At 39.4% G+C, this 25,495-nt stretch overlaps 1 protein-coding gene across 2 annotated transcripts in view; it reads right to left on the bottom strand.

Moving 5' to 3' along the window:
- mindy3 (MINDY lysine 48 deubiquitinase 3) overlaps positions 1-25,495 on the bottom strand; it is a 134,788-nt gene that overhangs the window by 20,369 nt on the left and 88,924 nt on the right. The window lies entirely within an intron of this gene.

The raw sequence follows: 25,495 nt of genomic DNA, 5'->3' as shown, positions 1-25,495 counted from the left end.
TCCAATTCATCATGCCTTGATAGAACCAGTGAAAGCCAGAAATCTGAAGCAATGAAACAAGTTAGGGCTGTCAAGCCATTAAGAATTAATCACAATCTACCAGCCACGAACAAGATATGTTAATCACATCTATCCTATCATGGCTTTTAAGAATTTTGTAAGTTTTATAGAGTTTACCTTTTGCTCTTCAAAATGTACAGAACACAAATCTAGACTCTCAATATCTTTGTAAGTCATTCCTGCCATCTCAGAGTTTAATCTGGTGAACCACACTTGCATTCCCTCTATGATAAGTATACCTCTCCTCAGAAAATTTTGTAGCACACTGGTAGTGACCCTATTTCTGGGCCAGAATGTCTTCGGTTAAGTCCTACCTGCACTGCAGCTATGTCATAACATGCCCAAGCAAGCTAATTAACTATTCCTCTTTAAAGATGGGAACCAAAACTAGAAAAGGTCAATACAACTGCAGCAAAACATCTCTACTGCTATACCAAATCCCCTTGTGACGAAGGTCAACATGTCCTTTGCTTGTCTAATTGCTTGTTGTACCTGCACACTAACTTTTAGTTACTCTTGAGCAAGCACACTCAGGTTCCTTTGGTTTTCCAAACTTACCAATCACTAAGAAATATACTTTTATCCATCAAAGTGAATAACTTCATAATTATTCATATTAAGTTCCATCTGCCATGTTCAAAGCTGTTCACTAAGTTGATGAAGGTTCTCTTTGCATCCTCCTCACAAATTGCACTGATACCCAGTCATCAGCAAATTTAGAAAAATGACAATTAGTTTCCACATTTAATTTATTTAGATTGTGAAGTATATTTGTGGATCTTACTTAGTGTTTAGATCACAACTTGAGTATTGTTGTAGTTCTGGAATCCACATTATAGGAGGAATGTGATTGCACTGCAGAGGAGCTTTACCAGGAAGGATCTGCATGGGCTGGAGAGTTTTAACGAAGAGAAATTGGATAGACTGGGGTTACCTTCCTTGGCGCAACTGAGAGGGGATATGATTTGGATGTATAAAATTAAAAGGGGCATAGACAGGGTAGATAATCAACACGTTTGCTTTAACATTAGTGGATAGACTGACACTGACAAAAACACTGCATGTTGCACATGCAGGAAGTGTTCTCCAAACAGTGGATCGCTTGCCCCTGATTCCAGTTTTGCTAAGGGTTCTTGTTGCCACATTCAGTCAAATGTGATCTCGATGCAGAGGGCTGTCACTCTCACTCAGGAATTCAGCTCTTTTGTCCACACTTGAACCAATGCTGTAATGAGATCAGGAGCTGATCGGCCCTGGTGGAACCCAAACTGGGAGTCAATGAGCAAGGTCAAGACTGTGGTGCTGGAAAAGCATAGCAGGTCAGGCAGCATCCGTGAAGCAGGAAAATTGATGTTTCAGGCAAAAGCCCTTCATCAGGAATGAGGTGGAAGCCTCGGGAGTGGAGAGGTAAATGGAGTGGGGGAAGATAGCTGAGTGCGCAATGGATGGAGATGGGGGTAATGGTGATAGGTTGAAGGGGAGGGTGGAGCGGATGGGTGGGAAGGAAGATGGACAGGTAGGACAGGTCATGAGGGCAGTGCAGAGTTGGAAGGTTGGAACTGGGAAATGAGGAAACTGGTAAAATCCATATTGATGCCATGGGTTTGGAGGGTCCCAAGGCGGGAGATGAGACGTTCTTCCTCCAAGTGCCGGGTGGTTAGGGAGTGGTGATGGAGGCGGCCCAGGACCTGCATGCCCTTGGCCGAATGGAAGGGGGAGTTGAAGTGTTCCACCACAGAGGGGTGGGGTTGGTTGGTGCGGGTGTCACTGAGCAGGTGCTACTCGATAGTACTGTTGATGACACCTTTCATCACTTTACTGATGTTTGAGTCGACTGATGGGACAGTAATTGGCTAGGTTAGACTTGTCCTGCTGTGTGTGTACAAGCCACACCTGAGCAATTTTCCACACTGTTGAACAGATGCCAGGCTGTAGCTGTACTGAAAGAGCTTGGCTAGGGGAGTGGCAAGTTCTGGAGCACATGCCTTCAGTACTATTGTGGCAATGTTGTCATGACCTGTAACCTTTACAATATCCAGTGCCTGCAACCATTTCTTGATATTGCATTAAGTGAACTGAATTGGCTGAAGGCTGGTTTTTATGATGCTGGGGACCACTGTTGGAGGCTGAAATGAATCATCCACTCAGCACTTCTGGCTAAAGATTGTTGTGAATGCTTCATCCTTATCTTTTGCACTGATGGATTGGGCTTTTCCATCATCGAAGAGGAGGATATTTGGAGAACCTGCTCCTCCAGTGAGTTGCTTCATTGTCCACCACCAATTGTCTGGATGTGGCAGAACTGCAGAGCTTCGATCTGGTCCATTAGTTGTGGGATTGCTTGATTCTAGTACTTGCTGCTTATAGCGTTTGTCACTTCACCAGGTTGACATTATTTTTGGTACGTCTGGTGCTTCTCCTGACATGTCCTCCTGCACTCTCCATTTAAACAGGGTTTATCCCCTGGCTTGATGGTAATGGTTGACTGGGCGAAATGCCAGGCATGAGGTTACAGATTGTGTTGGGAGTACAATTTTGCTGCTGTTGATAATTCTCAGAGACTCATTGTACAGTCTTGAGTTGCTAGACCTATTTGAAGTCTATCGCATTTAGCACAGTGATAGTGCCACACAACATGGAGAGTATTCTCATTGTAAAGGTGGGAGCTTACAAATGGACTCCAAAAAGTCTCTGCGTTGGCCACTTTTACTAATGACATCACAGACTGATTCATCTGCAGCTGTAAGGCTGAGGTCAAGTATGTTTTTCCCTCTAGTTGGCAGACATCACCAGCCACAATCCCAGCCCACCAGCTCGAACAGCAATGCTTCTGGCAAGCGTTTTTGGACAATGAAGTCGCTCACCCACAGTACTACTTGCACCGTGCAACCCTCACTGCTTCCTCAAAGTCTTGTTCAACATGGTGATGTATGATTCATCGGTCGAAGGAGGACAATACATGGTAATCAGGAGGAGGTTTCCTTGCCCATGTGTAACCTGAAGCCATGGGACATTGTGGTGTCTGCAGTCAATATTGAGGACTTCTAAGGCAGCTCTCTCAATTGTTTACCGCTGTTCACCATCTTTGGTGGGTCTGTCCTGCTGGCAGGACAGGACATATCCAGGGATGGTGATAATTGCGCCTGGAACATCGTAAGATAAGATTCCCTAGGAATGAATGACAAACTGTTGCTTGACTAGCCTGAGAGACAGCTCTCCCAGTTACGGCACTAGCTCCCAGATATTAGAAAGGAGGACAGGGTCGACAGGGTTGTTTCTGCCATTGTCTTTTCTGGTGCCTAGGTCAATGCCCAGTTTCATTTTTGTTGAGATTTCGTAACGATTGATGCAACTGAGTGCTAGTTGAGAGTCAACCAGATTGCTGAGAGTCCGGAGTCACAGAGAGATGAGACCAGGAGAGGATGGCAGATTTCAAAACACATTTCCAACCGACAACAGCTTCTTGGTATGCCTGGTGCTGCTCATGGCATCTATAGACTATTAATTCCAGATATATTTCATTGAATCCAAATTCCACCATCAGCAGGATTCAAACCTGGGTCCCCAGAACATCAATTGGGTTGCTGGATTAATAGTCAAGTGATAATACCACTGGGTCATCACCTCCCCAACATAACGCTTGGATGGAATGCATGACAGGAACAAATCTACAACTGCCTCGTGATGGATTTTCAGCAAACAATGATTTCATATGAATGAGCGGGTTGATCTCACAAACCGATGCTCTCTGCAGGTAAGCGGTTAAGATAATAACTGGAAATATAGACTTTTTCTACTGAAAATTAATAGAACTGCATTATGCTGACAATTGAAAAGATAATTTTTTGAAAAGAAATGCAGTGTAATCCGGAATAGCAACACAGCGCTGATGGATCTCTTTTACCAAAGATACTTCAAGTCAAAGGCTCTAATTCATAACATATAAATAATTGAGAGGACAGAAAAAAGATTAGATGAGGAATGATTAAATAATAAATAGTGCACTATCTTTCTCCCAAACACAATTACTACTACCAGGTAAGTTTTAATTTTTTAAAATACAATTGCATCAGAGAATGCTGCATTATGTTGCACATTTGACAATTAAAAGTATACAACTGAGAGTTCTCTGAATTTTTGGAGGTGTTTGGTAATATTAACTTTGCCGGAATTGTCTTTGTTCAACATCTTTCATACATTAATATATGAACGTCGTTGATGAATATATTTGGACCTTCAGATGGCCACTGATGACAGGACACAATTCTGAAGTTAAGGAATTGTAAACTGGTCTATTTGCAATCTGCTCCAACCACCTTTTAAATGCTGAAATTACACTTGCTATTCCTTACACACAACGTGCATAAATGCGCACTGGTGACTAATGCCAACATATTTTGCCTAAAAGCAATTTAGAGCAGAGAGTACATCAGAAATCAAACAATTGGAAACAAATGATTGCTCATAAGATGTCGGACCAGAAGTAGGTTACAGAGGGACACGGATAAGCTGCTGAACTGGGCTTTGGAAAGGGTTCAGAGGAGATTTACTAAGATGTTGCCTGATACGGAGTGAAGGTCTTACAAGGAAACCATCTTATATGTCTCAATTAAGCCACCTCTCAAGCTTCTTCTCTGAAACCATCTTATATGTCTCAATTAAGCCACCTCTCAAGCTTCTTTTCAAATATATTATCTTTTCAATTGTCCCTCAACCTTTCCTTGTGGGTGGCATGGTGGCTCAATGGTTAGCACTGGTGCCTCACAGCGCCAGGAACCAGGGTTTGATTCCCGCCTCAGGCGACTGTCTGTGTAGAGTTTGCACATTCTCCCCATGTCTGCGTGAGTTTCCTCCGGGTGCTCCAGTTTCCTTCCACAATCCAAAGATCAGGTCAGGTAAATTGGGCATGCTAAGTTGCCTGCAGTGTTAGGTGCATTAGTCGGGGTAAATATAAGGTAGTGGAATGGGTGTGGGTGAGTTGCTCTTTGGAGGGTCAGTGTGGACTTGTTGGGCCGAAGGGCCTGTTTTCATACTGTAGTGAATCTAATCTAATCTAATCTAATCAAATCAGAGGGTAGATCGGGTGGACAGTGAGAGATTTTTTCCGAGGATGGTGATGAATAGCATGAGGGGGCATAGCTTCAAATTGAGGGGAGATAGATATGGGACGGATATCAGAGGTAGTTTCTTTACTCAGAGTAGCAGGGGCGTGTAACACATTGCCTGCAACAGTTGTAGACTTGTCAACTTTGCAGGCATTGAAACGGTCATTGGATAGGTATATGGACAAGAATGAAATAATGTAGGTTAGATGAGCTTCAGATTGTTTCACAGGGAGGTGCAACATTGAGGGCCGAAGGGCCTGTACTGTGCTGTAATGTTCAATGTATTATGCAGGCAGAACTCAGCTCAACGAGTTTGCTTCAACCATTCACTGAGATAATGTCCAATCGGATAATCATCAACTTCACTTTCCTACCTTTCCCGCACTATCCTTGTAACTAGAGGAAGGCATCTGGGTCTTGCCTGGGATTTCAACGGGGGACCTCTCATGTACCAGTGTAGAACAAGTGCCTGAGCTAGAATCACACCCCTAGACCAACAAGCCAGGTGCAATTTGAACAAACTAGATGCTTTTCAAGTGATTTTATGCAACTCCCTCATAATCAAAATGGAAATAAGATTTAAAAAGCTCTGATCCAATGCTACTAATAGGTCTTGAGACCAAGAGTACTGGTACAAAAAAGATCATAAGAACAAAGAAAGTAACAATAAAAATCAAAAGAACTGTAGATGCTGTAAATCAGAAACAAAATCAGAAAATGCTGGCAAAGTTCAGCAGGTCTGGCAGCATCTGTGGAGTGAAATCAGAGTTATCATTTTGGCTCCAATGATCCTTCCTCAGGACAAAGAAAGTAGCAATGTCAGCTCATAATCCATGAAGATTTATGACAGCATCAACTATTAATCTTGGAATGGAGAGCTCATTGAAAAACAATATTAAAAATAGATTTTTCACGCTGAAAGACGGAATACCAATGTATTGCAAGAAAATGGAGTATTTTATGAGTAGCTTTCAAACAGAACTTGCTCAGATTTAGCAAGGTTTCTAAGCTGTTTGGATAACACCTCAAATATATATTAGCAAGAGCCAGATAAAATAGGTCTAGCAGTTCCACACCATTAACTGTAAACCAACACAAATACAGTAAAGCCAATGGAGCTAGTACAAAAGCAAAACATCAGAAATCCAAAATAAAACAAAATATTGGAAACACTTAGGTCAGGCAGCATCTGTGAAAACCGTGTTAGCAGGCTGGATTTAGTCCTCCTCTCATGGCACCTGCTGGAAGAGCCAGAGGAAATTGCTGATGTCCTCGTGATCCTTGGCAATTGGCTGAATCCAATTGCATTATGGCAAGCTCATGAATGCGTTCGCTACAGCCTCAGCCACTGTATCATGTAACAAACGTGGTTTGCCATCAGGAAGTTTACAACACCTGTTGTTCTGTAGCATCTGGTGCCATAGTTAAAGGGCAGCCAGCCCTATGTTTTCTTCAGACATTGTTATCAATGCTTTCTACATCTCCATCATCTTAATTTCTGTTGTTCCAGCCCAAAAAGATTTGCTAAGTTCAGGGAGAAGATTTCTCTGCTGTCACACAAGATCATTCAGCAATACTAATTGACTCAACTGAGGTCTTAGATATTACAGCAAGGTAGCACTGTCCCCTCCAGTGCTCAAGGAAGGAAAAGGGCAGAATCCATGATTCTCATGTTGCCAATGCTATATTCTCCTCCTCCCCAGGTAGGTAACTTTCTCAGCATCCTCCCATAAGCATCCTCAGGTATGTGATACCAATTCAAGACCCACTCTGTAGTTCATCTGTCTGCTGCTCTTTACATTTTGAGCCCACTATTTCTAAATTCTGAATTTTTTACCTGAGATTCTGCCCCTTAGTGTCAACTCAGTGTGTTTTTATAAAGAGGTCATCTCTGTATTGTTAATCCAGGGGCTTGTCACCAAGTCTCCTGGACGTCCAAAAGAATTTCTCACCAAATCAAAGATGTCAGATATAATTTGCCATCTTTCAGTGGGCAGATTACTGAAGGCATGAGACAAACAGGAGTTTTACTGAAGTGGAGAAGTAAAACTAAATAGTGTTGAACTGCATTTAAATTGCACATTTAATTTCCCACATGCATTTCAATTTGTTTCCTACTACTAATGCGAGAGTTTCTTGTTTTGTTACCTTCTTGCAGCTGACTTAATGCTTTACAGTTTTACCCAGCACTTGGGAGAATGATTTGCAGCTGGTCATGTATGTCTGCTATTCTGCCTGCTTTAGTGGACTCTACAAAATCCAGCACAATATCTGAAACATAACTCCATTTCACTGTGTGCCATTCACCTGAGTATTTCCACTGTTTTTGGCTTTCATTTCTGATAGACCTCGCAATTCCTCAACACAATCCTGAAATACTAGCCAAACATTTCAAGAGATTTCTCTTCATTTTTGCAGTAATGGAATACACTTTATCCAATCAACTGTTTTTGATTATTACGTTCTTACTTGACCACAATCCTTCTCGAGTCAAATAATATCATTTTGACATCTATCAGGAGGCAATTTACTGAAAAAGATCCATGAGATTTTATTTTACTGATATGGAAATGGTAATTCCCTGTCTAGAACCCACAAAGCGAAGGACTAATTCTACCCATTATCAATGATAGTAACCACTGTGGAACTAAATTGACTGGTTTAGTGAAATTTGTTTAATCACCAGTTGTAAACTCTGTTCAGTTACGGCAATAAAAAGATAGTCTAGAATAGAAGGCAAATGTCTTCCAAATACAATTAATCTTGTGAAATGTTACTTCTGAAACTTTGTTTCATTACAGGCATATACAATAACGCAAACTGATTTTATATTTGTTTTAGATCATATTAGTGTATCTGCCAATGGATAGATCTTGATCGTTGTTGCACGTGTATCATTGATGAATTGGTAGGTCACTTTTAGTTACCCAGGATTTCGAGTAGGCTTTTAATCCTCTAAGGTTTCTTGGGTCATAATGAAATTTGATATTCCGTTCCATTATTTTGAAACATTTCAGTTTAAGCATGTAATCCTGTGTCTTTTAGAAAACTACATGACCGATTACTTCTAGTGGTCATCAAGAAAGGTATAGGAGGACACCACGATATTCTAGTCCATCGAAGGTGGTAAAGTCATAAAGGTCTACAGCAATGGAAACAGGCCCTTCGGCCCAACTTGCCCATGCCACCTAGTTTTCACAATTAAACTAGTCCCATTTGCCTGTGTTTGGTCCATATCTGTTTATACCTGTCCAATCCATGACCTGTCTAAATGTTTCTTAAATAACAAAATTGTACTCGCTTCCACCACTACCGTCCTATGTGAAAAAATTGCCTCTCTGGACCCTTTTGTATCTCTCCCCTCTCACCTTAAACCTATGCCTTCTAGTTTTAGACACTTTGACCATGGGAAAAGCTCTTGGCTATTGATCATATCTATGCCTTTCATGATTTTATAAGAGTCTAAGGTCACCCCTCAGTCTCTTACACTCCAGGGAAAAAAGTCCCAGCCTATCCCACCTCTCCTTAAAGCTTAAACCTTCCAGTCCAGGTAGCAACCTAGTAAATCTTTTCTGCACTCTTTCTAGTTTAATAATATCCTTTCTATAGTAGGGTGACCAGAACTGCACACAGTACTCCAAATGTGGCCTCATCAATGTCTTGCACAGCTGCAACAAAATGTCCCAATTCCGATACTCAAAGCTCTAACCAATGAGCAAGACTGGTTGCCTAGTTTCTGAAACAAACTCAAATCTGGGAAAGTTCTAAACAGGGACCTGGCTGCTGTTATATTATTCCCATGGCCTATCCTCGGATATTAGTTTCCACTCCTCTCCCAATATAACTGGAGATCATTTGCACTGCTCACACATATACAGTGCTCTTTTCATGGTCAGCACTTGTTTTCAAAATGAAGATTTGGAGTCACAGAGTCAGAGATGTACAGCATGGAAACAGACCCTTTGGTCCAACCCGTCCATGCTGACCAGATATCTCAACTCAATCTAGTCCTACCTGCCAGCACCCGGCCCATATCCCTCCAAACTCTTCTTATTCATGTACCCATTCGAATGCCTTTTAAATGTTGCAATTGTACCAGCCTCCACCACTTCCTCTGGCAGCTCATTCCGTACACGTACCTCCCTCTGTGTGAAAAAGTTGCCCCTTAGGTCTCTTTTATATCTTTCCCCTCTCACCCTAAACCTATGCCCTCTAGTTCTGGACTCCCTGACCCCAGGAAAAAAAATTTGTCAATTTATCCTATCCATGCCCCTCATAATTTTGTAAACCTTAATAAGGTCACCCCTCAGCCTCCGACGCTCCAGGCAGAACAGCCCCAAGCCTGTTCAGCCTCTCTCTATAGCTCAAATCCTCCAACCCTGGCAAATGAAAGAAAAACTTCCATTCAGTATGTTCATGGTAGTGATAGTGATGGGGGGGGGAAGGGGGGGGGGGGGGGGGGGTGGTTTGGTTGGTGGTAGTGCTGGTTTTGGAGGAGAGATGGGAAATCCAGAGAAAGCACCATCACTGAACAAATAGAAAGAACAAACCCCCAAAACTTGCATTCATAAAGATCACAAATATAAACAGATAAAGATAGCAGCTAATAGCACACAGTCAATTTATTACTCTAGAAAATGTTTGAATTTAAACTAGCCCAAACAAGCTATTTCCAAAGCTTTCCTGGCTAACCTCCCAATGTACTTCATTGAAATGAGCTAATCTCAAACACTGCTGTTTAACTTGCATCATGTTCTATTCACTCAGCATTTTGTTTGAACCTTAACAATATGAAAGGAAATGTACATTTTGCTGTATATATTGCCAACAATGCTGAGTTTTTTCAGAATTTACTTTTTTGGTTCAGAACTCCAAGTGTCTTTATGTTTTTTTTTGTTACTACTGTCAAAGAGCAAAATTTAGATTTGGTAAGATATTCCAATGTATACTTTAAATTTTAATTCCTACCCACTCAAGGCAAATATTTTACACAGTGTCATCAGGTGAATCACAACCAAAAGCCCTCAAAAAGCCAGGAAATATTTACTCATGAGAATATCTGTTACAGTGAGAACTTGAGATGCTGCTCCTCCAATCATGGTCCGCTTCTTTCCAATACTTGCTACTTGGGGTTTTGGGTCCTTTACTGGGCAAGGGTACTGATTGCAGATGGTGCAGGAAGAGGAGCCTACCAGTCAGCAGGCAATGCTGGGGTTGACTGGAAAGGAAGTTGCAAAGGGTGAGGGTTAACTAAGGAAACTCCAAGAGGTGGAGGTAGGAGAAGGGGAGGAGGCAAGGAGTTGGTTTCAAGATGGTTGAGAGAAACAAGCAAAAAAAAAAAAGCTGGGAAGTGTGTGCAACAAGGATAACCATGTGTGGGGTGGGGAGAGGGAGCCTGCAAAAGGCATGGGGATGGGGATGGACAGAGGGAGGCTGTATGCTGAGTGGTGGTGGAAAAGAGGGTGCAAAGGAGGGAAAAATCTGTTTTATACCTGTTAACAAAAATATATTCAATTCATTGAAAACCTTAAATATTGTGGTAATGAATTCTTTGCAGATAAATGTAGAATCTCTCGTTTAAAGTTGCACATGTAGTGAAATGTTTTGTAATGAACATTGAGTCATTGCTTAATTTAAAACTGCAACATTTCTGTACGGTACTAACTGCCTGTTAAAATCTTCCAGCTTTGTCACAGAGTGAAAGATGGAGTCCCAGACTCAGAAGCACATCCTCTATTTCCTTCCATCCAGTATGCAATGGAAATAATAATTGCTGTCTCCACACTTGGAGTGTGCGTGTTTCCTTCTGAGGGAGGAGGAAGCCAATTTTGGGTAATGAGGTCTTTCAAAGGACAATAATAATAAACACATACCCATACAATACAGGTGTAAGACAACTGTGATAAAAAAAAATGTTGTACAAGAACTGTTTACATTGACTTAATGTATTAACTAAAAATACTGGCTGCAAGGAGTCTTGATAACATTCTTGTATGTACTATGCTGCATTTTTTGGGTACTCGGGGAGAAGACGCCCTAGCTACTACCACATGTACAATCTCCTTCTTGTTGTGCACCAAAGGCTTGGACAACAGGTTTCTGAATCCAGGCAATGATGTGCCCCAGCAACATGCAGACATCTCACAGGGTTCAATATCGGGAGGCCACAAAGTCCTAATGTTTGAAATTAATGTTCAGATGTTAGTTGAGTGTAACGTGACTGCTGGATGACCATTTTACTGAGGAGCTATAGTTTCTGATATTATTCACATAGTTCCAATGAGGCTGTCCCCAATAGATCGACACAGAAGCTGCGGCTGCCCCTGTGACTGCTCTAAGCGCTGCCACACAGATGGATACAAATCATGTGTCTGCAAGCTCAGGACTAACGTCAACCACTAGTTGTTATGGAGCCAGCTCCTAAAATGGAGCTTGCAGCCACAGTACCGTCATGATGATACAGATGAGTCATAGTCACTGTTCTTCTCTGGGACATGTGGAGGTTGAAATTCCACGTCATCTGCTCCAGAATTTCTGTAACAGAATACTTCTTTTTCCTGCAGTCGATGAGGGTGACAGGATGACCACACAACATCCGATTTCTGAACAGGTGTTGTTTGCAGCCAGCAGGGAGAGGGAGAGAAAAAAAATACTCGATGCTCAAGATTTCTGACCCCAAACTGGAGGATGCACAAACACTACACGATGGATGAATGGTAAAAATGGACTATGGCTGAACAATACTTCCTTTATTTACTTTTCAAATTGTGGAACTGAAACGGAGTAGGCAACAACCAGACTTGTAACTAAACTGTTCACTTCTAACACTCATTCTCTACTAAGTCTCATTTTTGTTTTTCCATTTATATGATCCAATGACTTCAGTTCATTGGTAGTCATCCTCAGAACACAGTAGGGCAATATGTCTCAAAGATGACTCTCTTGGGCTAAGGGAGGAAATCTCTGAAGCTGTATGTCTAAAATGTAGCATTTATCTCATCATTCATCAGTATGATTTTTGCATTCACTAAAGACAAACTAAATTATAGGAAGGATACAAGTTGAAATGAATAAAGCAGATACACAAGAGGAAACAATGACATGCCAGGTTTATTCTGTGTATAATGAAACTGGATTCAAAAACTGTAGCTTTAAGTTGGAACATGTTCACGAATTAAACTTAACACAATTGCTTTTTCATCCACAAGCTGTATATACTGGTTAAGCATATTGAGTAACTCAACAATGTTTTCTGTTAAAATAACTACTCACTAAAATATTTTGAGCACTTTACATTGTCAAGTTACAGCATGCAATATTTTTGGCACTCACTGTGTTTTGGCTGAATAACAATTACTGTTAAATGTATTAAAAGCAGCAGCAAAATACATTAAGTTGAGTATGTAGCATAGTTGTGTCAACTTATGTTGGCAAAAAATCAGATCAGACTTTCTGTCTGCAATTCTTAAGGGCAATTCTCATTAACAAAACATACTGTACATATCACAGCTTTATCTGAATTGACAAGATATCTAAGAACTGTAAAACCTAACTATAAAATCATCTACACAGAAATACAGCAGTATATGCATATTATTGGGTTGGCATTAGTTTTGTTGTAGGCTAATTTCATCACAAAGGATGAAGAGAACATTTAACAATATGCATCTAATTTAGATATTATTTTAATACAATGAATAACCTACAAGTCAATAACAGCATAACACAATCAACTGAAGGAGTATCCAAGAGTGGACTTAGCACATGGTAAATTAATCTTCCAACAAATATTTAAGGGATCTAAAAGTTATCCTCTATATTCATTTGAGAAAGAGCTTCAGAAATATATTGCTTTAAAGAAAATCTTCAATGGCAGTCATACCAGGTTTCATTCTCTCTAAGGAGTTGTCTTGACGTGACTGATGGAGTAGCAGCCCATGATCAATTTTGATCCTATTTTAAAAGAAAACTTAATTTTGCCTTCATTTAACAAAACAAGGCACTGCCCTAAGGGAAGGAAACTGGAGGAAATAAAAGCCTGTATGTGATAGGATTAAAGATAACACTTATTGGTGTAAATACTCTAACTGTTGGTTATTCAAAAAGTATCACCTTTGCAAAATTTTTAAAAAGGTTTGCATTCAAGCCCTACTCCAGGAATTTAAGAAAAATAATTTAGACTGGTGCTTCATTGCAAACCAAGGGTGTACTGCACAGTTCAAAATGTATTTTCTCAATGAAATGTTAAGTAAGGCCTCATTTGCCCTGTTAAATGCTGCAAGAGGCTGTGGCATTACTCAAGGTGGTGGTGAATTTTCCCAGTGTCCAAGCCAACACAGAACTCTCAAAATAGTTAGAACAGATTTAAAGTTTGGGCAAGAGATGAAAGGGAAAATTTGAAGAAACCTTGTCTTTCACAGTAAGTGTAATGGAAATGGAGACAAAGGATTTCAAAAGAAAATTAAATGGGTACTTATAGGAAATAAACTTGAAAGGCTAGGGAAACAATTCCCTAGAGTAGGGAAAGAGGCTTACTGGATTGTTCTAAACAGTCTTTTTCTTGTAAGAGAGGACAATAGAAGTGGAAAAGAAAGTTGTTGCAATGCTACTTATGAAGCGAATGTGGAATTACAACATTTCTACTATAAATGGAGACAAATACTTTAATGAGAAACATTGACAAAACAAATTAAATTTAGTCATGAGGAAACACAGATTGACAAAACCAAAGGTGTTTTGTTTCTTAAATTTAGGAAAGCTGCAAAATATGTGATTAAGGAAGGTTTAGGGGGAAGTGAGAGAAAGAACAAAAGATACAATGATCCATGTTAATACAGTGTGTCAAAGTAAGGAGAGGGCAAGGGTTTCAAAAAATCAGAGATAGGTTTGGAATGATGGAATGACAAAATAAAAACTATGCCTTGGCTTTTTTTGGAGAAAATAAGTACTCAGATTGAAATTCCAGAATGCAGAGAAAACTATGTTAAGAAACTTAAGCAAGAGTTTAATGCTTCTAAAGCATAACGGGATAGGAACTGGTCCGACTGACCAATACTGATCCATAAAAGGACTGATGTAAACAGTACATTCCATAATGGGAGATATGAAATTGACCCTTAAGCCTCACAATCATAATCTAATCCATCATGCTTCCACTGTGACTTCTGATGTAAAGCCTGTCATTTACAAATATTTTAACAGAGTTTAGTGTGGATTTTTGTATTCAGAACTAGCGGCATATGGGAGCTCAGTGTCTGAAGAGGTTTAAAGATTAACTTGTAAATATTTATAAAGCCACAATGACTTATTTTAAAATTGTTAGAAAGACTTCCTGGAGAGTAATAAGATTTTGTTAACTCAAACTATCCAACGTAAATAGTCTGGTGCATTGAGCTTTCAGACAGAAATTTCAGCAGTTTATTTTTAACATCTTAGGGGGAACAACCATAGCTTGAATAAAAAAACTTTTTGGTTTCAGTTTGGGCAGGCTTTCAAAGTCTTGACTGAAGCTGGATGTGAGAAACAATTGCTTCTGAGAAATGGAGGTAGTTTAGGATCGATAAAAAAAAGAGGTTAGCTCAATGTAAGGAGCTTAGTTTAAAAATTCCAGCAGGTAAATGTTTGGTTAAAACCCTGAAAGGGTAATCTAAAGCTAATTTATTTGAAAAATCAAGGAAGAGATTATCAGATTGTCACAAATGGGAATTGAAGGCACAGCCAAGCCATTTAAATGGGATATAGAAGGGAATGCTCTCTGGTGTTTGAGAATGAAATGGAATTCTGCTGGGATTAATGGGACTATATTTTACCAGAAGCTTCGAAACTTTTAAACATGTATTATTTACAAAAGTTTGGTTTATTCTTTTTTTTTGCATAATAAACTTTTGTTAACCCAAATGTGCAGTATTACATTTCTGTGTTTCAGTGAAAGACCACATTATTGAAACAAAAATAAGATGATCTATCAAGCCAGATTTCAGTTTGGGATCTGACTTGTCTAGTAATATCATTAGCTGGGATCATTACCTAAAGATAAGTCTTGATCCACTCACTGTATTGATTGTTATCTAAAAGCACGTTCCAAAAAAACCAGAGGAGGAGAAAAAGGAGGGTGGTATGTTATCATATTGAGGGAGTAATCCACGACATATTGGCTGTATGGCACAAATCAATTTTCACTTGAAAGAACAGAATAAACTTTACTTTTGTTCACAGTTCCAATGGTGACTGAAGCAGCATAAAAGGAAGTTAGTTTTTGGCACGGTAATCAACATCAGCAAGGAGACTTAAATCAGACATTAGCTCTGTTGTTTTCACATTGAAGAGGGTTAATGCCTTAAAAAAGGAGAGTCTGATGGGTGGAGCAGTAGTCTGAGTAGGCCCACAGATTGCATGGGAATCACTGTATTGCTAGTCTAGTTACTACTGCACTGAACTTCTATCCAGTCCAAGTAATACCAATTCAACTTAAGGATGCTGTGGCAAACTGGAAAAAGGATCATAATTTTTCAAGATTTTATATAGATGATAACCTGGTTTGACAAGACAAATTTATATTTCTTCAAAAATGGAGACAGGCATAAACCAGGAAATGAAAGGATCAGTTCATCCTGTTTAAGCTGTTGGCAAATTACTGGTTGAGTTTATAATGCAGAATTAAAGTACCAAGTACTTTTTTAAAAAAATGAGAATTGGGTAGGGCCAATCAGGGTGGATTCGACCATTAATGGATCAGAGGTCAAAAGTAGCCCACTGAAGTTATTTACATACCTATTTAAAATAATTGATACAATATTACATAAGAGAGAGCAAATATGACTAATCTTCCTTTCTTAGTAATCTTTCAGAGTAAGAGAAAGCTAGCCGGAAAAATAAAGGACAGATTGTAAGAGTTTTAATTTTTTTTTAAAAAGAAGTTAACAAAGTGAGCTCTGGTTCTTTAGAGAGAGTCTGGAGAAATAATAATGGAATACAAGGAGATGGCGGAATTGAATGGTTAGTTATTTCACATCTGTCTTCACTAAAGAGGTCATAAGCAGAAATAGATGTAAAAATTGCTAAATGGAAGAGAGTGAGGAACTTAAGAAAATTACAATCACCAGGGAAACAGTAGAGTAAACTGTTGGATTTAAAGTCCCTGGGAACTAAAGGATTTCATCCCAAGGTCTTAACAGGAATTTCTAGTGAGATAGTTGATGTTTTGATTTTAATTTTCCAAAATTCTCTAGATTTTAAGATAATTCCATGAGATTTACCAGACTAAAACCTGGAGTGGATTGTCCTAAAAGGAAAGGTTAGACAGACTAGGTATGTACATACTTGAGATTAGAAGAGTAAGAGGTACTTTGATTGAAACAAAATCATGAGGGGTCTGGATATGGTGGATGTACAGAATGCTTTTTTCCCATGGGAAAACCTAGAACTAGCTGTTACCATTTAACAAGAAAAAATCACGAATTTAAGACATATGAGGAGAACTTATTTTTATAAGACAGAGCTTTTAGAATGCTCTTCAAATGGTGGAGGAAGTAGAGTTTGAAATTTTTAAAAGGTAACAGCAGGTAGCTTCTTCAGATATGAAGGGATGAAAGGAGCAGGAAGGTAGAGCAAACAGGCCCGCTATGATCTTGTTGAATAGCAAAGCAGGCTGGAGAAACTGAATGTCTTAATCCTTCTCTTAATGATTCTATGAATTAAGTCCTACAACACAGAGACAGGTCCTTTGGCCCAACTGGTCCATGCCAATCATAACGTCTCTCCACGCTAACCACATTTCCCTGCATTTGGCCCATATCTTTCTAATCCTTTCATATCCATGTATTTGTCGAAATGCCTTTTAAATGTTGTTAACGTACCTGCCTCATTTCATTCCACATGCATACCATTCTGTGTAAAAAGGTGGCCCCACAGGTTCTTCTTATTCTTTCCCCTCTAACCTTAAACTGATGCCCTCTAGTCGTCGATTCCCTAACCCTGGGAAAAAGACAACGTGTTCACTGTATCCAAGCCTCTCATGTTCTTACCTACCTCTATAAGGTCCTTCCTCAGTCTCCTGTGCTTTAAAGAAAAAAGTCCTAGTGAGTCCAACCCCCTCCCTATAACACTCACCATTGAGGTCTGGCAACATGCTTGTAAATTTCTTCTGCACTCTTTCCAGTTTAATAACATCATTCCTATAATAAGGTGACCAAAACTGAACACAATACTCCAAGTATGGCCTTACCAACATCCTGTATTAACATAACTTTCTAACTTCTAAACTCAATGCCCAACTGATGAAGACCAGTGTGCAAAAAGCCATTTTCACTGCCCTGTCAACCTCATCCATCTCCAGCTGTTCTACACATGCATGTCCACTTTGGTCCTTGAAGGGCCTTAATCTCTCTAGTTATTCCTTTTCATTTAATATACTTAAAAGTACCTTGTTGTATTCACCCCAATCTACTCAGCCAAGGCTCTCTTGTGCCCACTTTTTGCCCTATTCATTTTTTTCTTCAGTAAATTCCTTCAATCCCTTATACCTCCAGGGAATCCCTTGATTCCAGCTGCCTGTATCTGAACCACGTCTCCTCCTTTGTTTTGGTCAAAGCCTCAATATCTCTTCAGATAAAAGCAAAGATAGCATCACATGGAAATAATAATACTGTCTTATTACTTTCAGCTTTCCTACCTGTTAAGGTTGGACTTGAAAGATGTGGTCAGTGATGTATCACAATAGGCTTGGTTGGTGCATCTCATTTACAATGTTTTAAATTAATATACTTAAATTTGGTAATCAGTAAAAAATGTAATGGCATGCAAATTCATTTGATGTAGAATTCAGTTACTGGAACTGTAAAACTAATGCATCAGGATAGTGACAGATAGAATTTAAAATAGGAAAATATGAAGTACAAAATACATTTCCATAGTAATGGCTTACATTTTGATGTCAATGCAAAAGAATGGCCCTTGCCATTCCCCTAACAGCTGCTCAAAGGGATTGTGCAAACTTTTTCAGACTTGTGCTATTTCAGATGTCAGAGAACTGTCCTGTGCCGGGGATCTCAGTGGGAAAGGAAACAATGAGACTTGTCAACAAGTCAGTGTGTAGAATCCTCATAGTATAAACCAAGAAATATAAATTAGTTCTGAATTATGTATAGAAAGAGGAATAAGTTGGGAAAGATAGATTAAATTAAGGGAGAGGAAGAAAGACAAAGTTAACAAAAAATGAATGAAAACATTTTTTTCTGAAGGAATAATAGGACACCACGCTTGTACGATTCAATATTCAGGGCCAGAGAAGTTGCTTAGCAGCAATCATCTTCATGTTATTAATTCCTGAATGCAATAATCCCAAATGTTTCAGTCAGTGAAGTATGAAGCTAGTGACAACTAAGTTTACACAGTCCTTGATATTTAAACAAATGTATTCCTGACAGTAACTTTTACAATGCTGTGTTGGCAATTTCACATCTAGAAAACAGAGGTGTGTCCAAGTTATTGGTATGATATTCAATGTTGTTAGCCTCAGTTATTCTTTCGAGAGAAACCAGATTGTAGTATACAAGAATAGGGAATTTTTTTATAAAAGGAGTAAAAGAATAGGTGTGCTTTCATAAGTTATTAAACAGCAGTGCAAATTTATAAAGACATTTATAAAGGAAAATAGATAGCTGATGCTCTATGAAGCAACAAATGTGAAGCACAGAATATGAAAGGAGGCAGCAATGCTGATCTAGTCAGATTACAGTTGGAGTACCATGCACCATTTTGGGCAATCCAGCACAGGAGCAGACAATAGTTAGGCTGTAGCAGATTCATTAGGATCTCGCCAGTGATGCATCTGAGCTTTAAAAGAGATGCAAAACTTAGATTTTATTCCATTGGAGCCAAAGAGGTAAACAGGTGACTTGATAGTTGTTCATGATTGTGGAAGGATGTGATACGATAACTAGCAATGTATAGTTTTCATTGATTGAAGAGACACACAATTTAGATAATCAACCAGGGAATGAAAAGATGCTGTTGGAGATGTTGATTAGAAGATGGAATTTTTGCCATAACCCATTCTTGAAGCCAACAAGAGAATGAGATTAGATTTGAAGAAAACCACAACAGATTTGATGGGCAGAACTCTGTGCTATTGCATTCTCCATTTCTCTCCAGTATGAATATTTGGCAAGCAAATGATTTAGATCAGCTGTGATCTTCAACCTTTCCAACACTTGTTGAATAGGACACAAATGAGGGAAGGTCACTTAGATGGGATACAAAAAGGCTGCCAACACTCACAGGACTATGTTTCAGCAGCTTTGTGAGAGAACAAACGGAGAGATAAATACACTTGGTTGAATAAAGGATGAGCAACTCAGAAGGCAGAATGGTATGCTTTGTTTTCAGTAAACTATTTCTTGATAGCAATTGGTGATCTAATCTTAAAACTACATTAAAAAAAATACATTTTCTGTTGTAATAAAAGGACAAGTGTCCTTCCTCACCTTTGCTTTTGTAAATAATTATTTTTGCTCAGAAAATGCTTGTTTTTAGACACTGTTTTAGATTTTCCTGTCCATACGAAATTCAAATTACACTGGCAGCATGCAACCTCAAGGAAGTCCTGGCATATAGCTCAGGAAAAATTCTGCTGAACTTCTGTATTGCAGAACATTAATTCATATCACTACTGCATAGCTGGAGAATCGCCAACACAGTTTGTTGGTTTTGGCAAAGCAATTAACACAATTACTAGTCTCTATGCTATTCAGTCTATAAAGTTATATGCAGTCAGGTATCATTGAATTCTCTGAAGTTTTATTTTTCTTAAGTCAGTCAGGCTGTAGTGATGTACGAATGTCAGTGTACAGTTTCATCTAGGATGGTTAAGCTGAAGTTGTGAAGTCAATTTTAATTTAAAAATATTTCTAGATAAAAAATGTTAACACATTTTACCACAAAATAAAAAAACAAATGAAAGCAGAAATACATTTACATTGCATTTTCAAAAGGTAATTCGTAGAAGTTAGAAGAAAACAAAATGACTGGTGAGCTGTATGCATTTCAAACTGGTTAGGGCATCCTAATAGGTGAAACAAAGTTACAGGTGAAAAGAAGACAGTCATCAAGGTATAAATGACCTGATAAACCCCACACATATTTTGGGAAAACAGTCAAACCTAATGTAATTACAAGCATAAACAAGCTTGTTTTGGAAATCTTGTCAACAGACAAACAAAAATCAGCACAGGTAAAGCAGGAATACACGCATGTGCGCCCAGACGTTTCAGGAAAATATACAACTAAGAATATGAATTCAAATTTCTTTTCAACCTTTTTTTCCACTAGATTTTTGTGTCAAAAACAGCACAAGCTAGATTGAAATCCCAAATATGGCACAATAAAATTAGAGAGACAATGTTACAACTAGATTACAATACGTGAATCTGCTCCCTTCTGTTTAACCCTCATTGGTGGACCAAACAATTTTAAATTATTTTTTAATTAGCTATATGATAATTAAACTTATAGCAGTGTAATTGAAGAAAGATGTTAAATGCAGGAAAGAACAAATGTTATTGCCAAATACTTTCACTACACAATAAGCCTGGAATATTACTCAACATTTAAGACAAACACAGGCATCAGATTTTTTTCAAAAAAAGCTGAGTGCAATAGGAAGATAAAGAATATGCAGATTAAAATGTTCCTAGAGACAGAGAGTCATAGAGATGTACGCATGGAAACAGACGCTTCAGTCTAACTCGTCTATGCCGACCAAATATCCTAACCTATTCCAGTTGCATTTGCCAGCATCCGACTCCTATCCCTTTAGGCCTTTCTTATATACCCATCCAGATGCCTTTTAAATGCTGCAATTTTACCAGCCTCCACCACTTCCTCTGGCCACTCATTCCATGCACGTGCCACCCTCTGTGTGAAGTCTAAGTCTAAGTCCTGCTATGATTTGGTTTTCCAAAATGCAGCACCTTGCATTTATCTAAATTAAACTCCATTTGCCACACCTCAACGTACTGGCCTACCCGGTCAAGACCTCGCTCTACTCTGAGATAACCTTCTTCACTGTCCACTACACCTCCAATTTTGGTGTCATCTGCAAACTTACTAACTATAACTTCTATGTTCATGTCCAAATCATTTATATAAATGACAAAAAGTAGTGAACCCAGCACTGATCCTTGTGGCACTCGACTGGTCACAGGCCTCCAGTCTGAAAAACAACCCTCCACCACCACCCTCTGTCTTCTACCTTCGAGCCAGTTCTGTATCCACATGGTGAATTCTCCCTGTATTCCATGAGATCTAACCTTGCTAACCAGTCTCCCATGGGGAACCTTGTTGAACGCCTGACTGCAGTCCATGTAGATCACCTTCACTGCTCTGCCCTCATGAATCCTCATTGTTACATCTTCAAAAAACTCAATCAAGTTTGTGAGACACTATTTCCCACGCACAAAGCCATGTTGACTATCCATAATCAGTCCTTGCCTTTTCAAATACATGTACATCCTGTCCCTCAGGATTCCCTCCAACAACTTGCTCACTACTGATGTTAGGCTCACCAGTCTATAGTTCCCTGGCTTGTCCTTACCACCTTTCTTAAACAGTGGCGCCACGTTAGCCAACCTCCAGTCTTCCGGCACGTCACCTGTGACTATCGATGATACAAATATCTCAGCAAGAGGCCCAGCAATCACTTCCCTAGCTTCCCACAGAGTTCTAGGGTACACCTGATCAGGTCTTGGGGACTTATCCACTTTTAGGCGTTTCAAGACATCCAGCACTTCCTCCTCTGCAATATGGACATTTTCCAAGATGTCACAATCTATTCCCCCACATCTTCCATGTCCTTCTCCACAGTAAACACTGATGCAAAGTACTCGCTTAGTATCTCCTGATCTCTACATAGGCTGCCTTGCTGAACTTTGAGGGGTCCTATTGTCTCCCTAATTACCCTTTTGTCCTTAATATATTTGTAAAAACTCTTTGGAATCTTCTTAACCCTATTTGTCAAAGTTATCTCACGTCCCCTTTTTGCCCTCCCGATTTCCCTCAGTATACTCCTACTGCCTTTATACTCTAAGGATTCTCTCGATCTCTGCTGTCTTTACCTGACATAAACTTCCTTCTTTTTATTAACCAAAACTACAATTTCTCTTGTCATCCAGCATTTCCTATACCTACCAGCCTTTCCTTCCACCCAAATGGAAATATACTGCCTCCAGACTCTTGTGATCTCATTTCTGAAGGCTTCCTATTTTCCAGCCACCCCTTTACCTGCGAACATTTGTCCCAATCAGCTTTTGAAAGTTCTTGCCTAATACCATCAAAATTAGCCTTCCTCCAATTTAGAACTTCAACTTTTAGATCTGGTCTCTCCTTTTGCATAATTATTTTAGAACTAATAGAATTATGGTCGCTGGCCCCCACTGACACCTCAGCCACCTGCCCTGCCTTATTTCCCCAAGAGTAGGTCAGGTTTTCCACCTTCTCTAGTAGGTACATCCACATACTGAATCAAAATGTTTCTTGTACACACTTAAAATTCCTCTCCATCTAAATCCTTAACACTATGGCAGTCCCAGTCCATGTTTGGAAAGTTAAAATCCCCTACTATAACCCCCTATTAATACTGATAATTGAAATCTCCTTACAAATTTGTTTCTCAATTTTCCGCTATTAGGGGGACTATAATATAATCCCAATAAGGCAACCATCCTTTTCTTATTTCTCAATTCAACCCAAAAAATATCCCTGAATATATTCCCAGGAGTATCCTCCCTCAGTACAGCTGTGATGCTATTCCTTATCAAAAACGCCACCCCCCATTCCTCTCTTGCCTCTCTTTCTGTCCTTCCTGTAGCATTTATATCCTGGAACATTAAGCTGCCAGTCCTGTCCATCCCTGATCCACGTTTCTGTAGTTGCTATGATATCCCAGTCCCATGCTCCTAACCATGCCCTGAGTTCATCTGCCTTCCCTGTTAGGCCTCTTGCATTTAAGTTAATGCAGTTTATCAGTCCTATCCTGTTCTCTTTGTCCCGTTTGACTCGCTCCTTTTCCCAAATGTATCAGTCTCAGATTGAGCTCTTTCCTTACTATCTCCCTGGCTCCCACACCTCCATCTTGCTAGTTTAAATCCTACAGAGCAGCTCTAACAAATCTCCCTGCTGTATATCAGTGCCCTTCCAATTCAGGTGCAATCCATCTTCCTTGTACAGGTCGCTTCACTTTGTGTTGGTATAGTTGACCCAGAGATCATGGCTGCTTAGCAGATATCTTATATCCTTAACAGTAGTAAAATCTGTAGTCTTTGAATTCTCAGTCAATAGATGACTGTCTGATTTGTCTTATCATCAGTGTCAGCTTTTGTGTTTTCAGAAGGAAATAAGAAATGAGACAGAATCCAGCAACCTATTTTTCTTTCCTTTGGTCTGTTGTTCGGCTGTTTTACCAAGCATCTAATAAAATGTAGCTTTTTTGTGTATAATAGATTTGACATCATTGTCTTCTCTAGCTGGAGGGTTGCAGGTAAACCTTTCTTTTCCAATGTGTGCAATATTTTTCATTAAAGTACAAATTATAACAGGAGTTGAGAGTTTCTTTACACACGATCGAGGTTTGTTTTGAAGCTTTTAGGTAAAATGACAATTTCAATTTAAATGTGTTTATTCCACATGGTTTCCTGACCTGACCAAAACCAGAGAGCAGGTTAACATTACAGCCATTTTAGGTATATGTCTTTTTCTTTTAAAAATATTTTAGCCCATGAAGGCCTTGTGTATAGAAATTAAATTTTGGAATTTGAAAATGGATAGTTTGTTTTGTACCACTATTATGGCAATAGATAAGTGTGATAAAAATGGCTCTGGCTACCTGTATCCTATTGATTGGTCGAGGTGGAGGCCTAAAGATGTAATTGATTGAAGAATCAAATCCAATGTTCTTATAAATTTTAGGATTGCTTTGTGCTAAAATTGAAGAACTTTGGCAAGTGAAGTTATTTTGAGCACCCGGTATCAGCATTAAAGATATTCTCATCAGGCACCACATTACCAGGTGCAGAGTAAAGTGCTCTTTTTACTATTCAACAGAGTTGAAATCCTTCATATGCAATGTTCTATATCAGCTGAGTTCATCTAAGTGGGACCGTTTTTGCTGTAGTCCATGCTCAGGAAGAACTGGATAGAGACTGTTTAAACCAAGGTCAGAGGGCCTTTCCAATTAGCAGGCAGAAGACATTCAATTAAAAATACCTGTTCTAAATGCTTTGTTTGTTTAATCAAAGCTTCTATTCCAAGATAATTCAGTCAAAAATCGACTCATGTCTGGAGCATCTTGTATGAAAAGCTGCATGAGTGCAAATGTATAATTGTAATCTTTCCAAAACCCAAGCCATTAAGGTGCATCAATTGTGGAATATACAGACTTCAATAATTAAAAGCTCAGCTCACTTTTTACATTGTCTCAAATGTAAAACATCATGTATTTATTTGCATTAATAAGATGGCTGTAACATGGAAGATGCCACATAGTATAATTTATGAACATTTCTTATACTTAGCTTTGGCAGAAGAAAATCCAAATTTCAACGAATTGAAATCAGCATTGCACTGTGGATTCTATTAATATGAATCTGTTTCAGCAAAAAAGTTTCATATCAAACATTAAAATTGTTCTAAAAGCAGAGATATAAACTCCATGTGGAGTGATTCTACTTCTTTTTTATTTAAAAGGAGTATTGTCTGCACTTATGTATCAAAAGGTGTGGCGCCGGAAAAGCACAGATCAGGGAACATCCAAGGTGCAGGAAATTTGGCAGTTCAGGAATAAACCCTTCAGCAGGGGGGAGCGAGAGTGTGTGTGTGTGTGTGTGTGTGTGTGTGTGTGTATGTATAAGTGTAAGCTGGGAAGGTGATAAGTAGATGTGGGGGGGGGGGTAATGGTGAGAGGTTGGAGAGGAGTGTGGAGTGGATAGGTAGGAAGGAAGGAGGGCAGGTAGGACACTTCAAGAGGGTGGTGCCAAGGAAGGTTGGATCTGGGATGAGGTTTGGTGGGGAGAAGGGAAGATGAGGAAACTGGTGAAATCAACATTGATGCCATGTGGTTAGAGGGTCCCAGGGTGGAAAATGAGGTGTTCTTCCTCCAGTTGTCAGGTGGCCTGGATTGGGGTGTGGAGGCTGCCCAGGACCTGCACATCCTTGGCAGAGTGGGAATGGGAGTTGAAGTGGTTAACCACAGGGCAGTGGGGTTGTTTGGTAAGTGTGTCCAGAGATGTTCCCTGAAATGTTCTGCAAGTTGGTGCCCCGTCTCCCCAATGTACAGGAGA

The sequence above is a fragment of the Chiloscyllium plagiosum genome, unplaced genomic scaffold, assembly GCF_037043375.1.
Source record: "Chiloscyllium plagiosum isolate Xiang-an unplaced genomic scaffold, Cpla_swu_hap1 HiC_scaffold_5, whole genome shotgun sequence".
Classification (NCBI taxonomy): Eukaryota; Metazoa; Chordata; class Chondrichthyes; order Orectolobiformes; family Hemiscylliidae; genus Chiloscyllium; species Chiloscyllium plagiosum.
This window is presented reverse-complemented; position numbering and strand designations above follow the sequence as displayed.